The 23,831-nt window shown below is 40.2% G+C and overlaps 1 protein-coding gene across 4 annotated transcripts in view; it reads right to left on the reverse strand.

The window, feature by feature from the left end:
• PDE7A (phosphodiesterase 7A) overlaps positions 1-23,831 on the reverse strand; it is a 303,765-nt gene that overhangs the window by 185,723 nt on the left and 94,211 nt on the right. For all 4 annotated transcript variants that reach the window (XM_074354959.1, XM_074354958.1, XM_074354956.1 and 1 more), the window contains exons 4-5: positions 16,794-16,844; positions 5,806-5,910 (exon numbers count right to left, since the gene is read on the reverse strand). The gene's annotated coding sequence lies outside the window, so the exon portion shown is untranslated. The remainder of the gene's footprint in view (positions 1-5,805; positions 5,911-16,793; positions 16,845-23,831) is intronic.

A 23,831-nucleotide genomic window follows, 5' to 3' on the forward strand; every position in this document is an offset into this window, starting at 1 on the left:
TTAGTTCAAGTTTAGATGTTGAGGTTGAGGTAGAGGCAGAAGGACGTGCAATGGAAGTGTACAGGAGGCAGATAACACACAGCCCACAAGATTCTGGACGTTAAGACTCACACTGCCTCTGGTGCTGCTTCCCAGGAGACAGTGGAGAGAGGCAAGTCATTCTGTACATACTCTGTACTCGGTACAAGTGAAGCCTGAAAACTTCTCAAGATTAGTAATGATAGCCCCCAAATCAAGAAGTGAACATTCCATGGCAAGTAGGATGAAACACCCAGAAGTATATCCCGAAACCTGGGAGAAGAGAATCCAGGCTGGATAACAGCTGAGTCAATCCCCACGACTACATTAAGTGTTGTCGCCCATTTCTGAGTGAGAAAGAACTAGAGAGCATTCAGAATCATGCATGTGTTTGTAGTCAAGATACTTGTTTAGTAAACTTTAGGCGTAGTTCTCTTTCTAAAGGGTGCTGTCATGCCGACAGATCCTCTGTCAGGTCCTCGAGTCACAGATCTTTTCTATAAATTGTTATCGATCGATATCTAATCTGGGTAGACAGGAACTAACCAACACAGTAGAGATGCTGTGCCAGAACTGAAAAAATCAGCACAGACTTTTCAGAATGCTTCCTTTGCAAGGCCTATTTTGGTCTGATCACGCCTGTTGCTACAAGCTGAAGCTGTCTGAAGCTTGGGTTGAGTAAACAGTGATCTTCATGTGTCCAGTCACTCAGCTTGAAGTTGAGAGGATTTGATTTTCAGAGGGAGAGAGAATAAATGTGTTTATCAAAATTTCTGCATAGAGTAGGAGTACCTTTTGTCTTAGAAAAAGTTATTAACAAGAAAAAACCCAGAAAAGTAAAATATTCTTTAAAAAATCCTTTTGAAGGAGTTAGAACAAGGTGAAAAAATTGTCCTTCTAATAGTATAGTTTTGAGTATTTGACCTTCTTTCCAGGGTTTTCATCATTTCAGACTTTATCTGCACACTGGGTTGCTAGGGCAACCAAGAAACACACAGTAGGACTCAAACACTTAAACTAACTTTATGAATGCCAGCTACCAGACTCTTTTACCTTGTATTTTATAAAGCCCAGAGCCCAGCATTCACATTCCACTTGGATTTATACTTTGAACAGTGTTTTCACTTTATAGATAAGGATGGTTATGAATGTACACTAGACATAACCATATATGGAGTTCTAAGATGCACTGCTTATGTAAAGATGTAAGATGCATGTATCCATGTATGGGGAAGAAAGTGTAAGTGTGCCTGTTTTAAAAATGTAAATAGGGCAACAGCTACCAAAGGGAAAAAAATCTCAAAGAACAAATAATAACAAACAACCTTGATTATGTATATATGAATTAAAATTAAAGGCTAATTTTCTGGACATGTAAAACAGTTTAACTGATACTGAAAATGCCATTGTTTGTGCCCTGGCACCTTCTACAGGGTGAGTCTTTGTCAGTGAGGGGCATGGGGAAGGAGGGACAGCTAGGGAAGAGGGCGTGGACGTGAGGAATAACTGTGACAGTGGTTGATCAGGAGACCGTGCGGGACTGGAGGACACCAATGCTGGAAAGCAGATTCCAGGTAACCACTTGAGGTAATCAGTCGGAATGGAGCATTTCAACTCTACAAACATGCTTTGGTGAACAATACAATCAAACTCCTGCCTTCACCTTTTCAACTTGTAGACTGGGCACAACCGAAAAATTGAGATCTTGTCCTTTGTCCCTGACAAAAATGCTTAAAAATTCTCCAGGCCACACCTTGAGTCCTATTAGCGGGCCAGGCTGTTTTGGCCCTTCCTGCTCTGGTGTCTGCTGTCGCCGACTGAGAGGCTTCTCCAGGCCTCCTGCCCGCTGCGCCCAAACCCTTTGCCAGGTGGGTCTCTGACTCAGAGATTGGAGCTTGTCAGCCTACAGGACCTTCCTGATCCTCTACCATCTGGCCTTTGCCTCCCCTCTCAGCACTCCCCCATCCCTCTTCCTAGGTGCAGGCCCAGTCCTGGCTCCTAAGTCTTTCCATATTGAATCATGAAAATGAAATCTCCAGGAATACAAGTTTGTGGACGCTGTATGCTTGGTCAAAGCAGAATGTGCCTGTGAAGTTCACTGCCACTTAATCAGTGCCCAGCAGTGCCCACACATGCTTGGCACAGAACACACATACACAAAAGAACAAAATATTAAAATAATTGATAATGTATTATCTATTCTATGCAGGAAACTTAGATTTTTAAAATGGATTGAAACAAAAAGATGTTTCTGCTTAATCATCAGTTTATCACATAATTTTAAAAATAAAAAAGTATATCTATTTACAGTTAATTGAGATTTAAATCCTAAGTATTTCACCCTGGCCTCCTCAATGTCCCCCAGCCACACTAAGTAGCCTCCCATTTTTAAGGCCTTTGTATTTGCTATTCCCTCTGCCTGGAATTTTCTTCCCTCAGTTACTGTACAGCTCATGTGTTTTGGAATGTTATTCCCTCTGTTACTGTATGGCTCATGTGTTCTGGAATGTTCTTTTCTCAGTTTTCCTACATGGCTCAGGTGTTTGCTTCCTCCATGTCTCTGCTCAAATGTCACCACAGCTGGGAGGCCGCTTCCTGACTCCCGAGCTAAAATAACAACACTCCATCACTCTCTTGACCCTTTGCCTTGCTTCCTTTTCTCCCTACCTGACACATCCTGCATTTATGGGTCCACTTCTGTCTCCTGTCACCGGAATGTGTAACCTTCCCTGGGAACACGTTTCTTTTCTTCAATAATGTATCCTCACCCTCTAGAATGGTGCCTGGTATAAGGCAGTGCTCAGCAACCATTTCAATGAATGAGTGACTGAAGGTAGAAATTTAAATATGCATTTTAAAATCTCATGCTTAAAACTACATTCTTGATCTGTACTTCATTTCAATGGAGTAACTGTTATTGTTGGACTGCAGAAATTATGAAAGAAAATAGCCTATTGCATTTAATCTTATTGTGTTTAACTACAGACTAAGCTTATGTTTGTAAACACTGTGACATGGGGGTACATTTTCCTCATTTTTATTTACCCTTTTGACCATCATTAACCTATTCTAAAATATGTTACTGCTTACTCAGTAATATTTTATCTACAGGCTAAATAGGACAGAACATCTGCATCCTAGATATACATAATGAAGTGTAAAAGGACAGAGCCAGGCTAGGTACAGCAAAAGCAGACCTCTTCACGCACATTCATGTTTAATCTTTAAATGGGTCCTGATAGCCAAAGTGCAATTATGAATTAATGCTTTGAAAACTACTCACTACTCAACTGTGGATAATTCTATTGAAAAAACTTTTCTCGTGTACAATGGGAAGTTTCCAGATAACACCGTGGGAAAATAGACATCAAATGCAGACATCTGTCATGATACCATATTTTAGACACCGGATCCTAAACTTGGGCTTCCCTACTAAGTCAGAGCACCCAGAAAAGTATATATACACTTGTCATCACAATGGATATAAAAGAATTATAAATAAAGGTTGGAATAATTGAGGGAGGGTGGGGGCAGGGCAGGGACAAACAGTGGCGATCCAGAATGTCCAGAGAAAATTGTGTGAGTGTTGAACAGTGGCTGGGTCCTTAGATTGTTTTTTAAGCCTCCCAAGCAAGATTTAAACATTATTCTTTAGTTATTGAAACAGAAGGCAGATCTCTTGCTGTTCTACTCAAGTATGAACTGTTACTAAAGCTTCACAGTGAAGCCCAAGGCCCCTCCCTCTCTCACCAGAAGCTAGACTGAAGGGATAGGCTCTCTGGTCGGAAGTCAGAAAACCACTCCCCGGGCCTTAGGAAAGCTACTCAATGTCTCTGAGCCTCAGCTTTCTCACCTTTTAAATAGAGATGATAATAATGTATGTCATAGGCCATTGTAAATATTAAATGAGGTAAAGTGCTACAGTGGAGACGTGATTTAGTAAGCACTCAGTGAATTAATATTAATGATTACTTCTTCCACATTCTTCTAGCACCCCCACTTTTTCTCTCTGCTAAATTTCCTTTTCCTTTGTTTTTCACAGAGCCAAATTGTAAATATTACTTACAAATATTTATTAAGCATCAATTACCATTAAACAATAGTTCCGCAGAGTCAATACATTGTGAGGATTTGCTAAGCAATTATCAGAAGCAACGAGCTGGGAAAGACTGAGTACTGGGTCCCTGCCCCGTGGGTACACAATCACACGGGGTGCCATGCCAATTGTTATTCCATAGCTTGGAGCAACAGTGCTGTTGAATTGCTGATGATGGCTGGCTGACCTTGACTGAAAGTAAAGGCTGCAGTGGCTGGATCTTCAGGAAGAATATCCCCTTTTGGGAGGAAGAGGCTCCTGAGTAAGTGCTTCGTGGGAGGAGGGGTGGGTGGGGGCTCATCTCCCTGCCTCCTAGAGTCCCCAGCCCAGGGGAACGGCTCTGTGCACTCTGCGGCAAGGACCCTCAGGGCTATTTCTGAGACGTGGCCAAATCTAGAAAAAGGCTGCGTCCCACCAGAGACATTTGGCTCAATTACAGCCGTCAGGGAGCTGTGGAAGCCGTTTCATGGAGCTCCCTTTGCTCTTTCCCTGCTCACACCTTTGTCCCACCTGATCTGCTCCCCACCCCATACCACACCCTGCACTCTCAGCCTCCAAGCTTCTACTTCTGCCATTCTGAAATGTTTACAATTTCCTGAAGGAGCTTTGTTTCCTCTCTTTCATTTATTAAAGGCAGAGCTGCTTCCTCTGCCTTTAATATTCTTCTTGGCCCATCTTCTATTTGTCCTCAAGACCCGGCCCAGGTGGCACCTCTGGGCAGTCTCCCTTCATCCCCATCCTACAAGGTGCCCCTCAGTGCCTTCCTAGGGTTTCAGGGTTTGCAGCCATCGTGGCCCTTAGCAGTCAGTGTGTAGCTGCTCTGACTGCCCACTCCTCTGGAAGTGTTTTGAGAGTAGAGACCAGGTTTGTTTGCTTAATCTCTGTGTCCCTGACACACAGCACCATGCCTGATGCTCAGAAAGTACTTGCTCAGTAATGTTAGTGGAAGAAATGAGTTAGAATCTCCACTACATTTCTCCCTACATACTCCATCTGCAAGTGAGCTGCTGTCTGTTCTCCCTAAATAGTTCAACAAATTTGCGCTGGAAGAGTGTACACTTTCACCTGTCTCCTTGGGTGTTGGAAAGATTAACGTCTATTTGGCAATGAAAGTTTTGTAAGAAGCCTTGGTGGAAAGAAATCATGCATATTTTAAAATTCCAACACGACGCTTCTCTGTGGTGACTGCCACACCACACCTGTGCTCCCCTAATACAGCACACAGATGCCTCAAACTACTTAGGAAAGTAGTGCAATTTTTTAAATGACTAGAAGTGACCCTCTATTACCCCACATTCTTGTCAGGTGAAATAAAAGAGATATTGTGAACAAGCAAACAAAACAAAACAAAAACAACCTCTGATTTGATTCATGTACTTTCTATCCTCCAACTGGGGAGAAACAACTGTTATTTTGTTTTTTTTTAATAGTGTGGACTGCCAAATGTTTATTTTTTCTTTCCTGAGATAATGTGCCCAGACATCACATGCTACATTTCCAGCGATTACAGAAATGAATCCAAAAAAAGAATATTCACTGGGCATCAGTGGCTGTTCCACATGGCTTGAGAGACCAAAAGGGAGGTCCTTGCTGAGTAACAGTGAGGGTTTATTGCACACAAAACACTGCCCCCCAGACACCTAGCACTACTGGGTCCCTTAGTTCTCTTTAAAATAAACTCTTCCACCTACCTTTGCTTCAGGGCGCCCTTCGTACTGATGCCTCTGCTTCCCTGAATGACAATGGGTAGAACTGGGGGATTCCAACTCCACCCTACGTTCCAACAATATCACCACCTAGAATTTGTTAAATAAATGGAGAAAAAAGGATTTAAGTGCTTGAATTTTCTGGGAAAACTTAAAAGATGAGCACAAAAATATGCAATGAAAATAGAATCGCTGAAATGCTTCTTGTATCCCTGAGACACCTCCAAGAAAATGCCCTAAAAACGTCACCATTAAGAGATACAACATTGTCACTATCAACGAAGAACGTTTACAACAAATTTCTAAAGCATAAGGAGAACTTTGACCAGCTAAGAGGTGTTGGGATTGTTGTGAAAAAAAAAAGAGCTTTGTAGTAACAGATCAGGTTATAACTCTGTTCCCTCACTTAGCAGCTGTGTAACTCGGGCAAATTACTTAACTCTGTGAAGCCTGTCTTATCTGTCTCTAATTTGGATTCCTGGCTATCTCATAAATTTACTGTTAATTCATTTGCATAATTAATAAGTATTTATTTATTGAGCTATTACTAGAAACCAGACACCATGCTGCGTGCTAGAGATTCAACAATAGGATGTTTAACACAGTGCTTTCCCTGAAGGCTTCACTGTCTAGGAGCAGGAATAGTTGAATAAATAAAATAACTGCAATACAGTGTGACACCTGCCTTAATACCGGTAAGTTCAAGGTGGTATAAAGGAGAACGCGATCAGTCCATGTGGGAAAATCAAGGAAGGCTTTGAAGAAGAGATGAAGTTTAAATATTGTCTAATGTTTAACAGATGAGCAGAGGTCGGGAATAGAAGGACACTGAATGCAAACATAAAAGAATGCTTAATGGTATGATGTGAAAAACTTAGAAACTTTAGGTGTTCAGGAAACATCAACAGCTCAGCATGTTGATGTATTTAAGAATTAGAAGAGGACTGGTGGCCATATGGATGAGAAGGCTTAGCAAAGGGAAGGAGGACATCCAGGCTTCTGTACTGGGTGACTCAATTGAGGTTGATGTCTTACTGAGGGACCTAAGAGGGGGGACATTACTCAAAGGGATGATGAAGAGGCAACTTTGGGACAAGATGACTGTGAGGGTTCTGTGAAACGTCTAGGTGAAGTGTCTTCTAAGCAGTGTCATGTACTGGTCTGGAGCTCAGAAGAGAGAACCGACCTGGAAGGTCAGGTTCAGAACCCAGAGCCTCACATGTAAGACCAGATGACCACACAGACTGGCCTCGAGGCAAATGAGGAAGTGTGAGGTGTAGGGGTGGTGTCCAAGGGGGAATTCGTGGTGCAGTTTGGAGTCTTGTGGGGAGGAGTGGTATGTCTGTTAGAGAAAAGTTGCCATCAAGTAAAATCTGTCAAAACCCCCAAAATACTGTCAGAATTATTCAAGTTGTTTGCTTTCATTTCTTGAACATTTTGAATGAATATACAGACCATAGCAACACCTCTTAAAACTCTGGTCTCTTTCCAATTTACTTCCCTCTTGTCACAAACTGCTCTTCCAACCCTCATACATGTCCTGAAAAGCCTTCCCATCCCAGCCCCACATCTCCGGGTCCTATCTCTCTCCTACTTCCTCCTTATTCTACATCACAAAATCCTCAAAGATGAGTCTGGTAAGGCAAGAAGGGGTTTCTCTGGAGGGTTAGGGAGAAGAAATGAAACCTGCAAAGTCAGGATCCTTTTAGAGGCCAGGAGGAGGGGAAAGGTTGGAAGGACTCATGCATTAATAATTTTGTTCTTGTTACAGTAGACTCAAAAACCAGGCTGATCATCTAAATAAGTCATGCATGCAGAGAGGCTTAGCAGAGTAGGGATCCTGTTCCAGGGAGTGGGATGAAGGTTCTAAGCAGTGGGTGAAAGGTGTTGCCTAGAAAAATAAATACCCTGGGCTACACGGCTGCAGCAACTCGTATAGGGTCTATTCGTCTCTGTCTCCGGGAGAAAGGAGCCATTAAAGGTCCTGGTGAGGTCTGGATATCATTGCAAGAAGGTACAGAATGAGAAGAAAACAAGAGTCAGGACAGAAGCTTCGGGGGCAGGACAAAGGAGAAAGTCAATGAAGGATTCTGATGAGAATCTGTCAGGAGGCGGGGAGAATGAGGAGTGTGTGGCGTTCTGGAAATTAGGAAGTGGTTTTTTTTAAAGAGACAGTGTCAAATGTCTCATAATCATCAAGTTGGATGAGGAATGGAAAATATTAATTGGATTTAGCAATTGGAAGGTCACTGGTAATCTTAGCAAACGTATCTTTAGTGAAATGGTGGAAGCAAAAGGCAAATTGCAGTGTGTTCACAGAGAGGGAAAGACATGAGGACAGCTGTCCTAGGAAGCCTGTCTGAGGATAGGAGGCAAGACAATAACTAGACGAGTTTGTCCCCTTCCTGTCTCCCTTCCCCTTCCCTCCTCTCTCCTTCGTCTTCCCTTCCTTACTGCCTGATGGGCAAGACTTGAACTTCTTTAAAGGTTCTTGGGTAGGATCTTGTGAAAGAGTCTAAAACTCCAGAAAGGAAATGATAGAGAATGGGGGGGGGCGGTGTCTGATTCACCTGGAATAAGAGAAGAAAGAACACCCCTTCTTTCTGAGAGTGGAGGAAGGAAGTAAAGAAAGTGGCAGATATAGGAAGGTTTTAGTGGGAAAGCAGGAGCTGATCAACCAAGAAGTTGAGGGGAATACTGTCTGCTCGCTTTCAAGCTTTCTGCAAGGGATTGGCAAAGTCACCTGCTGAGAGCAACATAAGGAGGCAAGGGTGGGTAGAGGTACACAGCAGGAGGTCTGGAATGGCGACAGATTATACTCCATTAAAAGTTATAAGATAATGGCTACAATTCCCTGTGCTATACAATATATTCTTGTTGCTTATCTATTTTATACATAATAATTTGTATCTCTTAATCTCATACCCTAATTTGCCCCTCCTCACTTCCCTCTCCCCTTTGGTAACTACTAGTTTCCTATATCGGTAAGTCTGTTTTTGTTTTGTACATACATTTATTTGTATTATTTTTTAGATTCTAGTTATAAGTGATATCATAGAGTATTTGTCTTTCTTGGTCTGACTTATTTCACTAAGCATAATATTCTCTAGGTCCATCCACGTTGCTGCAAATGGCAGAATTTCCTTCCTATTTGATGACTGAATAATATATATACATATACATATAAATATATATGCCACATCTTCTTTATCCATTTGTTTGTTGATGGGTATTTGGTTGCTTCCGTATCTTGGCTACTGTAAATAATGCTGCCATGAACATTGGGGTGCATGTATCTTTTTGAATTAGTGTTTTTGTTTTCTTTGGAGTGGAACAGTTGGATCATATGGTAGTTTTATTTTTATTTTTTTGAAGAACCTCCACACTGTTTACCATAGTGGCTGTACCATTTGCATCCCCACCAACAGTGTACAAGGGTTCCCTTTTCTCCACATCCTCGCTAACAGTTGTTCTTTATAGATTTTCTGATGACAGCCATTCTGACAGGTGTGAAGTGATATCTCATGGATGTTTTGATTTGCATTTCTCTAATAAACATATCTCCTAATGTATGTCTCCTACTGGTTTTGTTTCTCAAAAGGAGCCCTGACTGCTACAGTCTCTCCTTCAGATGGGCTGTAAAGATTGAATGAAGTAATGTATTACTGTGTAAGAAACACCTGACACAACGCCTTACAAGGTTTGAAAAATGGTAGTTACCTAATATAATGACTTGGGAAACACAGAGTTGAACTTACATCTAGTTGATTCCCAGTTGGACTCTTCACCAAATAACCTGGTCAACAACAGTAGTTACTGGCCTGGGCTCTATCACTGCAGCGTGACCTCGAGCAAGGCACAGCTTCTAAGGGCCCTGGTCTCCTTTCTGTAAAATGAGGGCTTGTGCACCAATGAGTCTGGTATAAACTCTTTCAGCTGTGATGTTCTCTGGGGTAGTTTTGACCTAATTTATTAGATTTTTCTTAGGCTTGCTCTAGTTCCTCCAGCCACCAGACATGCCCTATTTCACTACTGTTACATTCAAGGCTCTTTCTACACAAATGACCCTCTAATTACTGGGTGGTTTATGGCCCGAGAATGCAAACTAAGTTTAATACTAACCTGAGCAAAGTATTTCTGCTATTTTAGTCAGTGATTATAGAGCTCCTGCTTACCCCAGAATACAGGCCACTGGGGATGTAAAAAGGCATTGAATCTGATCCCTGCCCTCAAGGAGCCTAGGGAGACATCTAAAAATCAGATAATACTATGAGGCAGCATATAGTCAAATCTAAGCACTATAGGAGTTGAAAGAAAGGGGGCCATAAGATCACCCTGAGCTGGAATGATCAGAAAGGCTTAATACAAGAGGCACACGGATTTAGACAGATAAAAGTCTATGTAAGAGATGAGAAAGAAGTTAAATCTGCTCTTGCTGTGTGTCATGTATTCCAAGACTGAATGTGTGAGATTTGGGAAGCTCTTTATATGCTTGCCTTTGTCAGCACAGATGACAGAGCTTCAGGCTTTCTCTCCTCTTCTCCCTGGCATGTCCTGTACAAGGATGAATGCGCAGCAGGCGCACCACCCTGCACACATTTACACATGGATACCTGCACGTACCATGGAAACCCCCATCATCCACATTTTGGGGGACCCCTATACAGGAGTTTAAGTTCTATTAAGGTGGGGGTCCATGCTTCTCTTGTCTGCATAAATATTTATGGTCTAAATCAATAAAATCATTGTTTTCCAGAATATGCGGGACATAAAGAGAAAGTTTTCCATCTGAAACTTTCAATGGCATTAAAACTCTAAAAATAGTCATTCTTATACTTTGGAATTTCTTTGATTTTCAATGTCAGCCCAATCTGACTCCCTGCTCCCACTCTCTGCAAAATGTTGCTTAAGCTCAACTGGCAGGGCTTCTTATCCAAAGAGCCATTGACAGAACTACTGCCAAAAACTTGCTGGAGCTGAACAAAAAAACCAGTAGGTGTGCATAGAAGAAAAGTTATGCTTGAATGACAAAGCAAACACCAAAAGAATTAATTTTACAAGCTCACCTTTAAGATCAGATAAAGGCAACTTGACTTTTTAAAGACAATATTCATTTTTATCAGTTTAATAAACAGCTCTTAGCAACACTGATAACCATCTTTAATGAGTGGATACAAAGAAGCCTTATTAACAGTTAAATTTAAATTGTTCACTAATCTTACTTCAGTTTCTTTCATGATGATCTTTTGCTAAATGAGTCTAAAAAAATACTTGGTGATGTGTGTAAACAAGTCAGAAATTCTCAAGACTGTGGTCTAATGAAAGCAAATAAACAGGGTTTACAAAATAATTCAGAATACTGAAAGAGGCAGTGTTTGGATGTAAATATAGATTTCTACAAACAAGATGTTAATAATTGTAAGTCAATATTCATAAAGATTGCTATAAAGATTGGAAGTGGAAAAAATATCCTCTGGATTCAGAAATGTCTCCTAGTCACCTGCAAAATAATTCTGTCTGTGGGTTATTAACATTTATATTCCAACAGATTTTTGCAAATGTCTATTGGACTCCAACTATGTGCAATGAATAGTTCTCAAAACATACTGCATCCAATCAATGCAATCAGTCATTACCTTTTACCAAGGGCTAGACTGAGTAGTCTGGGTAAGGTAGTGTTCATATACTGTTTCTGCCTAATCAGCCTCTATGTAGTCCCCCTCCTTCTGTTAACAACACCTGACTTTTCCTTTGGGAAACCACTCTCACACATTCCACACTATGTGCTTCTATGGGATTGACACTGTCCTCCTAGGTCCAACAGTATTCAGGTGATCATGACCTGCTCAGCAGTCCTTTGCCCACAGTGATTTAGAGATGAGCATAAATATAGATCGAAATAGAGATGAGTTTGGTAATATAAGCCAAGCTAACGAGAATAAATTCTGGGTTTCTGTTGGAAAAACCTGGGCAAGTGAAGCCTTCTTCCCATAGACCGCAAGCTGTAAGGGTGATAGGCTGAGACCCGCTTAGAAGGACACCAACACAGAAGATGGAGAGCAAGACCAAACGGTGTTGGGTATTTTCTATTTGCCCCCAGATCTTGTCTCTCCTCCTCTCTACCAGCTGCCTAAATGGACTCTATCAACCTCTTTTTCCCTCTGACTTCTAGGTAGGGGTGCTGTGAGGCGATCAGAGACATTAGATGATTTATTTCCCATTCCTTTTCTGTGGGGTCTCTTCAGCCTGACTGTCTCTCTACTGAAGGAAATGGCTTCTGTCAGGCGACCTGTTCACACAACTCGCTGTCTCCAGGTTCCAGTAATCATATTTGCTCTACTCCTTCAGGCCTGCAGATGGTAACTCTGTCCCACTATTAGTTGTTACTTGCTCTAGTACTTCAATATCTCTTGTAATTTTCCTGAATCCTGCCCTCATCTTTGTAAGGAGTCCTCTTTTTAAAGGACAGATGGAGCCATTTATTTCCTGCCGGAGCTCTGACAAATCAAATGACACTGAGTTCTGGATTCAGACACGCTTAAAGATAGTGATACTCCTGATTTTTCAGTCACTAGAGCCAATAAATTCCCTCTTCTCTGCTGCTCACAACACAGCAGTCTAATACAGTTTGTTAGGTTCTTTTGATTGCACAGACTTACATAAGACACTTAAGAAAAGGGAGGTGACACTGTTATGAACTGAGCTGGGCCCCTTCAAATTTATATACTTAAGTCCTAACCCTTGTTACTTCAGAATGTGACTGTATTTGGAGACAGGATCTTTAAAGAGGTAATTAAGTTAAAAAGAAGTCATTACATGGGCCCTAATCGAATATGACTGGTATCCTTATAAAGAGGAGATTAGAACACAGACATGTACTGAGAGAAAACACTGTGAAGACCCAGGGAGAAGACAGCCATCTGTGAGCCAAAGAGAAACCAACTCTGCCAACACCTTGGTATCAGATTCCAAGCCTCCAGAACTGTGAGAAAATAAATATTTGTTGTTAAGCCACTTAGTCTGTGGTACTTCATTATAACAACTCTAGCAAACCAGACACCTATAAACGAGAACTGGAAAAGACATTTCTAGAGGCCAGTGACTCTCTCCAGCTCACTGAGGCAACATGGTCTCTAAACTAAGCCATCTGTGTCTCTCTGTAAATTGGTTCCATTCACCTTTATTACTCACTGGTCAATCTTTCCATATTTCCAGGTCCAAAAGTTTGGCTAATCTAATTGGTTTGGCTAACTACCATTGATACCTCTGAGGTAAGACCTTTGCACTGACCCATCTCATGGGTTTCTTGCCAGTAATGGATAAATTGCCTTTGGATCATATGCCCTCGACTGGTTCCACCAGTGGCTGCCATGTGCAGGGAACAATTAAGTGCTGGCTTACTGCATAGGAAGTGGTGGGAGGGTCAGTTTCCGGAAGAAAGAGAAGCTGGATACAGCTGGTATTTGACAAGTCCAGCATTTGGTCTAGAATTAATTATAGGAAAACATCAATACCAATACATACCACTCAGATTTGGCTTCAGTTTTTACTGTAATAGCCAATTCCTCATTTCAGTTACTCATAAGGCCCCCTTTCCTGACCTTGAGTTTTAGAGAATACCCTAGAACCCTTACCACAAGGATTCTACCTTGTGGAATTCCTTTTGTAAAATAAGCACACTGCTTTGCTTGAGTTAGCTTGATGTGTTTGTTACTTGAAAACAAAAGAAAAAAAAGCTTGATTAAAACAATTTCCGAAGAGAACAGTAATTTGGTCCAAGGAAGAGGGATCTGTTAATGAGTAAACAGGAGTTTTGTGGATAATTGCTGACAGTGCTACTAATTTTGTGACTATGCTTGGGCCCCTTCATTTCTTCATGTCCAACACAAGAAATGGAAGGAGTACTGAAGGGTATCTTCCACCTCCCAGCAATGCTGCCGGAGAATTCTAAGAAGGTACCTCATGAAGTCATCTACTCCCACCTCGAACAGGAAGTGTTTCTAGTTTCTGGAACCCTATAAAAGATAATTTTTTTTTTTAAAATTCCTGAAATGTTAACTTTTTTCCCCTCTTCACTGACTTCCCAGCAGCTCTTTCTTTACTTCCTGATATCACAGAGACAGAATCAAGTGGGCGCAGCCTTGAGTTTCACAATTTGTGGAGCTGACACATTTACCCAGCAGTGTGATTACATTCTTGTCAGCAGTCATTTCCCGCTTTGGGGAGGCTGGGGTGGTGTGTGGAGGTTGGGCTGGAATGAGGGCCAGCGTGTGGGGCACTTAGGCTTTTAGGCCTACTCTGCTGCCCAGGAGGCCTACCCAGCAGAATGGCCAGGGCCATCTCACTTGTATCCAGGAGCCTGCAATGTGGGAGTCTGAGTGGGTGGAAGAAACTTGATCCTTTACGAAATCTGAATATTTTTGGACAGGTTAAGGAGGGGCACACATGGAAAGCCACTTTTTATTTACTAACGGTAAAATGTAAAAACATTGGAAGATTTAAATCGAGAGAGCCACAAGATCAAATTCTCACTCTAGAAAGATTACTCTGGATTACTCTGAATGAAGACTGGTTTGGAGATAGGCAGGCAGGAGGTATAACCAGGCTCAAAGATTGTCGCAGGAAGCCAGGCTAGAGGTGACGACGGCCTGAAAGAATCAGTGGGAATGATGAGGGGGGGCACTGAGAAGAGCATAGGGATCACAAGGCTGGCTAGGCCTGCTGTCCAAGACCCCAGGCGGAATGGTACAAAGGTACCTCGTGGTGCCAGGACCACGCCTGAGCAACTCTGTCCTCAGTTCTCCTCTCTGCCCGAGGCCAGGAAAGAACTTGGAGACCTGTAAGCACATTGTCAACTCCTTTCCAAAAGGATCTTCTCACTTAGAAGAGAGTGCTAGGAGAGGACTCTCATATGCAGCAGAGGTAGCAGGGCTGGGAGAGAAATCTTTCGGTCATTTGGAGCTGGACACAACCGGTGACAAGCAAGACAGCAGCCTTTGGGAGGGCCGAGGAGCACTCAGGTGGGTGGCCGAAAAGTCTATGCAGTCCTCTCAGAAATTAGATACTGATGCAGCCCAGCTCTGGCTGGTCTTTTAGGTAAAGAAGCTTTTTAAGGGGGAGGAAAAAGGGGATTAGAACTTTAAGGGCAGCATACGTAAAAAATTTCCCTAACCATATTTGTATCCCTCCCTTCCCTGCTCCCCTGTATTTTAGGGGCCACCTGAATGGTGAATGTTGGAGGCCAGACTTTTGCCTGGTGAAGTCGACTGCATCACTGTCACATAACTACCTGCTCTCTCCTTGCCTCCCTCCATTGACGTTATGTCTGACCGTGTGACTTGCTTTGGTCAACAAAGTGTGAGCAGAGGCTAAAATTGCACTTGTATGGTTTGGCTTAGCCTTTTGCATCCCTGCCCTTTGCCATAAGAAGAGCCCCCTCCTTCGGCCTGAGTCCTGGAGTAGGGGCAGAGAAGCAGAGCTGAACCACCTGTAGGTCTGAAGCAGAGCCACTGCAGGCAGCCTAAATCCATGAGCAAGATGCCTTTGTTTAATAAGTCATGGACATCTGGGGGTTGTTTAATTACACAACTTTATTGTAGTAAAAGTTGACTACTATAGAAATTTGTCCTGAAAAATGTGACATCACTTAGACAAAAACTTAAAATGTGTCCTTGGCCTTGGAACTGAACAGTAAGCAGTAATAAAGTGTTGGAAACTGGAAAAGTGACAATCCATATAATGTAGTAGCAATAGTTGGTAAAACTGTCACCTAAGATAACTTGAAGACAGAAAATGTATCTCATGAATGTGCGGTTTTGGGTGAAGAGATTTCAAGATAGACTGTTACTAGCGTGAGTTGGTTGCTGCCTTTGATAAGGTCTTTCAAGAAGGAACCAACCTGCTTGTAAGCAGGGGTGAAAGGGCAGTGACTCTGTAAATTCCAAGATTTGCAAATTTGAATAATAGAACTGTTTCTCATCTTCAAATAGAACAAGAAAAATTGAGAAATGTTTAAAGCCACAAAGGCTGATTAAAACGCTCAGAAAGACCCAGTCTCAGGACAAAGATCAAATAAAAATCACTATTACACTCTCTGTAAAACCTCTGAATGGATCCAGTAAATTCCTTCATCTGGACGAAACATCTCAGAGAAAAGAGATAAGGACTAGGTTCTACAAAGCTTGATAAACTCAAAGTACCTGTAATTAAATCCATAGAGAGGGAGGAATGACCTGAAAATGATGTGGATATGGCTGTTCCCTCATGGAAATAACTTGAATCACACACACACAAAATTTTAATAGTATTTCAGAGAACTTTAGGTCCCGAAGCAGCCTTGCCTGGATTAAAAGAGACTGACTTTTTTTCTCTCTTAAATGAGACTGACTCCGAGTCATAAAAAAAAATCTTAGGATAATAATAATGCATCAATATTGGTTCATTAATTGTGACAAATGTATCATATTAATGTAAGATGTTGATAACAGGAGAAACATGGTGTTGGGTATATGGGAACTCTCTGTACTACCTTAGCAACTTTTGCATAAAATTAAAACGGTTATCAATAAAGATTTTATTAAAAAAAGAAGACTTTAGAGTCCCCAGCATTCCCCAGGCAGCTAGCAGGATGAGGAAGCTGCTCAGCTGCCTGGGAGGATATAGTCTTCTTCAGATGTGACCAAAGAGATCATGGAAAACTACCTCCCAGAAGGCGGAGCCAGGAATCATGAGAACAATGGAATGGAGAACTATTCCCTGAGAACAGAACTGGAGCCTGATCAAGGAACATTCCGTGTGGGGACTTGGCAATATTTGCCCAGTGAGATTTTAGAATTGCTACAGACCAGTGATTGCTTCCCCTTCTGCAATGGACTGCTAATTTTTGGCATCCTGTCTCTGTTCCACTATGGTTTGTGGTATTCCACACAATCTGGGATTACAGTATCCCCGAATGAAAGACCCATGGAACATACCTGAACCTGACTCACAGCTCAGAGTAGAGGTGCCGCAGCTGCCCAGCCAACCTGTAGGCAAGATGCAAATGTTTTGTTATTGCAAACCACTAAGAATTTTTGGTACATACCAAAAGCTGATTAATGCATCTGACAAAGGTTCCCAAAGAACTGAGGAACCACATTGTATGGGATTTAAGCCTATTAAAGGTGAGAGATTAGGTGGAGGAGAAAGTTAATGATCAGCTCTATCTCAATCTCTAGATAATCAGCTCTACCTCCAAAATCAGGTTAGAGTATTCCAAACCTCATATGGAGAAGTCATACTAGAAATGCTGTCATAGGAATTCATTAGATTGAGATACAGAATGCTAATGAATATTTACCTTTGAACTTAGATAATTTTTATGCAGAAAACACAAATCCTAATGACAAAATCTCAACTGTGTTTTTCTGATAAATATCTTGAAGGCAATTATTAAAATAAGCATCTGAGAACAACAATATGGAAACAAATTGGGTAACCTAGAAGAAATGGACAAGTTTCTGGAAACATACAGTCCACCAAGACTGAATCAAGAAGAAATTGACCAATTGAACAAACTGATCACTAGAAATGAAATAGAATTAGCAATAAAAAACCTCCCTGCAAACAGAAGTCCAGGACTGGATGGCTGCACTGGGGAATTCTACCAAACATACAAAGAAGAACTCATACTGGTCCTTCTCAAACTCTTCGAGAAGATTGAAAAGGAAGGAGTACTCCCAAACTCATTCTATGAAGCCACCATCACCCTGATACCAAAACCAGACAAAGACACTGCCAAAAAAGAAAATTACAAGCCAATATCTCTGATGAACATAGATGTAAAAATCCTCAACAAAATATCAGCAAACAATCCAACAGCACATAAAAAAGATCATATGCCATGATCAAGTTGGGTTCATCCCAGGAACACAAGGATGGTTCAACATACGCAAATCAATCAATGTGATACACCACATCCACAAAAGAAAGGACAAAAACCACATGATCATCTCAACAGATGCAGAAAAAGAACTTGATAATATTCAACACTCATTTATGATAAAAACCCTTACCAAAATGGGTACAGAGGAAACATATCTCAACATAATAAAAGCTATTATGACAAAACTACAACCAGCATAGGACTCAATGGTGAAAAACTGAAAATCTTCCCACTAAAATCTGGGAGAAGACAAAGTTGTCCATTCTCATCACTTCTAGTCAACATAGTCTTGGAAGTCCTAGCCACAGCAATCAGGCAAGAAAAAGAAGCAAAAGGGATCCAAATTGGAAAAGGAGAGGTAAAACTGTCACTGTATGCCGATGACATGATACTGTATACAGAAAACTCTAAAAGCTCCACACAAAAACTACTAGAGCTATAAAAGAATTCAGCAAGGTAGCAGGATACAAGATTAATGTACAAAAATCAGTTGCATGTCTTTAACTTTCCCTGTTGATTCTTTATATTATATGAAGCAACAGGAAAAGAAAGTAAAGAAACGATCCCTTTTAAAATAGCACCCAAAGTAATAAAATACCTAGGAATAAATCTGACTGAGAAGGTGAAAGACTTATACGTAGAAAACTACAAAACATTGATTAAGGAAATTAAAGAGGACTTAAAGAAATGGAAAGATATCCCATATTCCTGGATTGGAAGAATCAATATCGTTAAAATGGCCATACTGCCCAAGGCAATCTACAGATTTAATGCAACCTCTATCAAATTACCCAGGACATTTTTTCAACGAACTAGAACAAATCATATTAAAATTTACATGGAACCACAAAAGACCCAGAATTGCCAAAGCATTACTGAAGAAAAAGAATGAAGCTGGAGGAATAACCCTCCTAGACTTCAAACAATACTACAGAGATACTGTAATCAAAATAACATGGTATTGGTACAAAAACAGACATATGGTTCAATGGAACAGAATAGAGAGTCCAAAAATGAACCCACAAACTTTTGGTCAATTAATCTTTGACAAAGGAGGCAACAACATACAATGGAATAAAGATAGTCTCTTCAGCAAATGGGTGTTGGGAAAACTAGACAGCTGCATGTAAATCAATGAAGTTAGAATACTCTCTCATACCATACACACAAAAATAAACTCAAAATGGCTTAAAGACTTAAATGTAAGACAAGACACAGTAAATCTCCTAAAAGAAAACATAGGCAAAACATTATCTCACATACATCTCAGCAATGTTCTCCTAGAGCAGTCTACCCAAGACATAGAAATAAAGGCAAAAACAAACAAATGGTACCTAATTAAACTAACAAGCTTTTACACAGCAAAGGAAACCATTTGCAAAACAAAATGACAACCTATGGAATGGGAGAAAATATTTGCAAAAGGTGAGACTGACAAGGGCTTGATTTCCAGAATATACAAACAGCTCATACAACTCAATAAGAAAAAAATAAACAGCCCAATCCAAAAATGGACAGAAGACCTAAACAAGCAATTCTCCAATGAAGATATACAAATGGCCAATTGACACATGAAAAAAAATGCTCAATATCAGTAATTATTAGAGAAATGCAAATCAAAACGATAATGAGGTATCTATCACCTCACACCAGTCAAAACCTACACTGTTGGTGGGACTGCAGTTTGGTGCAGCTGTTGTGGAAAACAGCATGGAGATTAATAAAAAAAAACTAAAAATAGATTTACCATATGATCCAGCAATCCCACTCCTAGTCATATACCCAGAGAGAACTTTAATTCAAAAAGACACCTGCACCCCAATGTTCATAGCAGCACTATTTACAATAGCCAAGACATGGAAACAACCTAAATGTCCATTGACAGATGACTGGATAAAGAAGTTGCAGTATATTTATATAAAGGAATACTACTCAGCCATAAAAATAATAAAATAATGCCATTTGCAGCAACATGGATGGCCCTAGAGAATGTCATTCTAAGTGAAGTAAGCCAGGAGGAGAAAGAAAAATACCATATGATATCACTCATATGTGGAATCTTAAAAAAAAAAAAAAAAGACAAATGAATTTGTTTATAAAACAGAAACAGACTCACAGACATAGAAAACAAACTTATGGTTACCAGGGAGCAAGGGTGTCGGAAGGGATAAATTGGGAGTTCGAGATTTGCAGATACTGACTGGTATCATAAAATAGATAAACAAGTTTATACTGCACAGCACAGGGAACTATATTTGATATCTTGTAGTAGCTTATGATGAAAAAGAATATGAAAACAAATATATGTATATTCATGCATGACTGAAACATTGTGCTGTACACCAGAAATGGACACATTGTGAACTGACTATACTTCAATAAAAAAAAAAAATAGACATCTGAGACAATAATTAACTTCTTTATTTATAGTACAAGGTTAAAAATCACTTTTTCATTTTTTGAGCCATAAATTTATACCTGTTAAGATGCATATAAAAAGAGTTAAACCTCTTACTGCAAAATTATTTGAGTCTGCCAACAATGGCTTAATTAATAATAATATTGACATTATTTTGCTCTGATTCAAACTTTATATATTTAGTTTCGTGCTAAGCAATATTTCATACAACAAAATACCAACATAAAATAATTCAGACTTATCCATGAAGTTTTTTTTTTTTTTGACATTCCAAGAGATTTAATTGAAGTATAGTCAGTTTATAATTTGTGTCAATTTCTGGTATTCAGAATAATGTTTCAGTCATATATATACATACATATATTCATTTTCATATTCTTTTTCATTATATGTTACTACAAGATATTGAATGTATTTCTCTGTGCTATACAGTATAAACTTATTATCTATTTTATATATATAATAGTTAGTATATGCAAATTTCAAACCCCCAGTTTATCCCCTCCCATCCCCTTTACACCCTAGTAACCATAAGTCTGTAAGTCTGTTGTTGTTTTGTAAATAAGTTCATTTGTGTCTTTTTTTTTAGACTCCACATATAAGCAATATCATATGTTACTTTTCTTTCTCTTCCTGGCTTCACTTAGAATGATGATCTCCAGGCCCATCCATGTTGCTGCAAATGGTGCTATTTTATTCTTTTTTATGGCTGAGTAGTATTCCATTGTGTATATACACCACATCTTCTTTATCCAGTCATCTGTCGATGGACATTTAGGTTGTTTCCATGCCTTGGCTATTGTAAATAGTGCTTCTGTGAACACTGGGGTGCATGTGTATTTTCAAGTTACAGCTTCCTCTGGATATATGCCCAAGAGTGGGATTGCTAGATCATATGGTAAGTCTATTTTTAGTTTTTTCATGAACCTCCATACTGTCCTCCATAGTGGCTGCACCAATTTACATTCCCACCAACAGTGTAGGAGGGTTCCTTTTTCTCATAGTTTGTTTTAAAGAGAACTGACCTGTGCTCAATGACTACAAACCACTTTAACAGGTTTTACTTGTTTATTTAAGAGACAGTTTAAAAAAGGATACTTATTTTTCATTTTTCCTGGCATTAACTAGGGACAATCTTGCCACAATTTTACTTTACAAAACTACAAGGAAGGAACACTCAATTTGATGTTCATATGAAATATAATTACCCACTTTTCTTCTTTTACAACATGTACTCCATAGACAAGATGACAAGCCAAGAGCTACATAATACACTGCCTGCCATTAATAATAAGTATGCTTTTTTGAAATTATTTTACAATAATACTTATTCAAAATATCCTTTACTTGAATTTTGGACTATTATGGATATGATAGCACTTTAACAAGTATTACCTGTTTCAAATCAAAGATATAAAAAAGAATTAATTGAAAAAATGAATTGACCAGGTGCAATCATAAACAAGTATTGTAAATTTTAACATGAACAAAGTTTCACCTCTTCCCGTGACTCTTAAGGTGGTTACACTGGCAGGCTCAGGGTCCCCATGCCAGCATTGTAGAGAGATGCAGCTCCTCCATCTTGCCTTAAAGAAACGTCACACATTCTTCAAGGCTTATCACAAAGGCCACCTACTGAATGAGACTTTTTGGAGTGTCCCAAGCATATGTGGTCTCTATTCCTTTAAGTTCATACAGTATCTGATTTATCTCTCCACAATAATGGTAAAGATAATAGTAGCCAAAAATTCCACTGACTTATCATTGAGAACTTCCAATATGCTTCATCCATGTTAAACTCTACATTCACAATCCATCTCATTTCTTCTTTACAGCACTCCTGCAAAGCAGGTATCATTATTTCCACTTTACAGATGAGGAAACTGAAGATTTGAACTCAGGATTTAACTCCAAATATGGTCATCTTAACAACTCTGCTGGAATACTTGGTTTGCATTTGAATTGTGTATGACATCTGTCTCCCTACTCAGTAGAGGAGTTCTTTGGGCAGGTACCATATGTGACCATCTCTGTATCATGTTATATTCCTTCATGGTGTCCTGCATAGTGAGTAGTAAAAAATACTGTATCTCTTATATTCCAAAAAGCAGCTACTTTTTCAACATTTAAATGTCTCTTAAATTGGAGCATATGCTCAATTGGTGTCGATTTACATGGTAGTCTTTTCCTTCCTTTCTTTCCTAAAAAGCTATCATTAGCACTTAGGTGTTTCCTCCCAATGTAATCTTAGGATCAAGCAGTAGTTAAAATTGGGTAGAAATTTAACCACATAGAGAGAAGACTGGGTCACTGTGGAGATAAATTCCTTTAGATTTCTGAATGCCTGAGTATTAAGCAGAGGAGGAATTCAGCGGGGAATCCATTTGAAAGTGAAAAGGAAATAATCAGAGGTAGCTGAGTAGAAACAAAAAGTTGTGAGTTCAGTGGGTTTCAAGGGAACATGCAGAGTTTATGCTTACACCTTTGTGATGCCCAAACTCAGGTAAGACAGAAACAGAGATGGTCGGTAACGAGGAGTCTAGGTCCATCTGACTCTGCACATACTCCATTCCCAGATGTACTGGCAATGACATTAGAATGAGAAAAATCGCATGAAAATACTGCAAACAGTCTTTTAGGCAGGGACATGAGTAGTCTCTCTACTAACTGTAGCTTGAAGAAGTCCTGGGAGAGTTTGGGAGTGACGTCACAAAGGGAGTCATTAGGTATAAAATGATATCAAGCCTGAGTTCTTCTGTATCCTCGTCTTGCGTTGGACACTGGCATTGTGGCTTGAAAGGAAACATAGTAGATTATTCTTTCCATTAGCTTGGCCTGGAAGAGGAGGAAAGAGAACTGAAAGTAGCTGTCTTGAGAAGACGTGTCTAGGTTTAAGGAAAGGTTTGTGTTTTTATAAATAGGAGACTTGAGAACATTTTTATGCTGAGAAGAGAGTCAACAGAGAGAGAGAGAGACCGCATAGAAATTAGCTAAAGGGGATGATAAAAGGAGCAAGTTCCTTAGAATAGCAGTATTGAATGGGGCTCAACACACAGAGGGACGTCATTAGCACTGATCTAAAGGAGGGACGCTTTTTTGACTGAGCTGAAGGAAGGAGTTAAGGTGGGGGTGCAGACATGGATGCATTCAAAGTGGTGTGGGGTTGGAGTTGGAAGAGAGAACATTTAATGACTTCTGAATTCTTCACAGAGGAGAAGAGGCACACTGCTAAGAATGAGAGGGAAATAGGAAAGACAAAGGGCTTCAGAATATTGGAGAAGGTTGACAATGACTGTGTGGTAGACCATGGAAGAACTGCCTTGTGTTGAAGGCATAACTGAAATTGCAGACTGCTTGTAGTGGGGGCAGTCTGCACAGTGTTATGAGTTTCTTCAAGCGTGATATCTATTTGGGGTAAAGAAAGGGGAGAAGATGCAGAATTACCAAGGGCTCAGTTGTAGCTGAAAGAACTCAACAGGACACTGGAGCAAAGCATGTAAAATGTGCACGAGAGACTGGCTGATGGGATGGTGGCATCCTAAGCTAAACAGGGTAAATTGGGAAATTGGTATGGTCAATGGATGTAGGCTCCTGTGAGTTTCAAAGAGCAGTTTAATAGAAAATAGTGGGCTTGGAACAACAGAAAGAGATGATCAGAGAGCGACTAGA

Source organism: Camelus bactrianus, chromosome 29 (assembly GCF_048773025.1).
Source record: "Camelus bactrianus isolate YW-2024 breed Bactrian camel chromosome 29, ASM4877302v1, whole genome shotgun sequence".
Lineage (NCBI taxonomy): Eukaryota > Metazoa > Chordata > Mammalia > Artiodactyla > Camelidae > Camelus > Camelus bactrianus.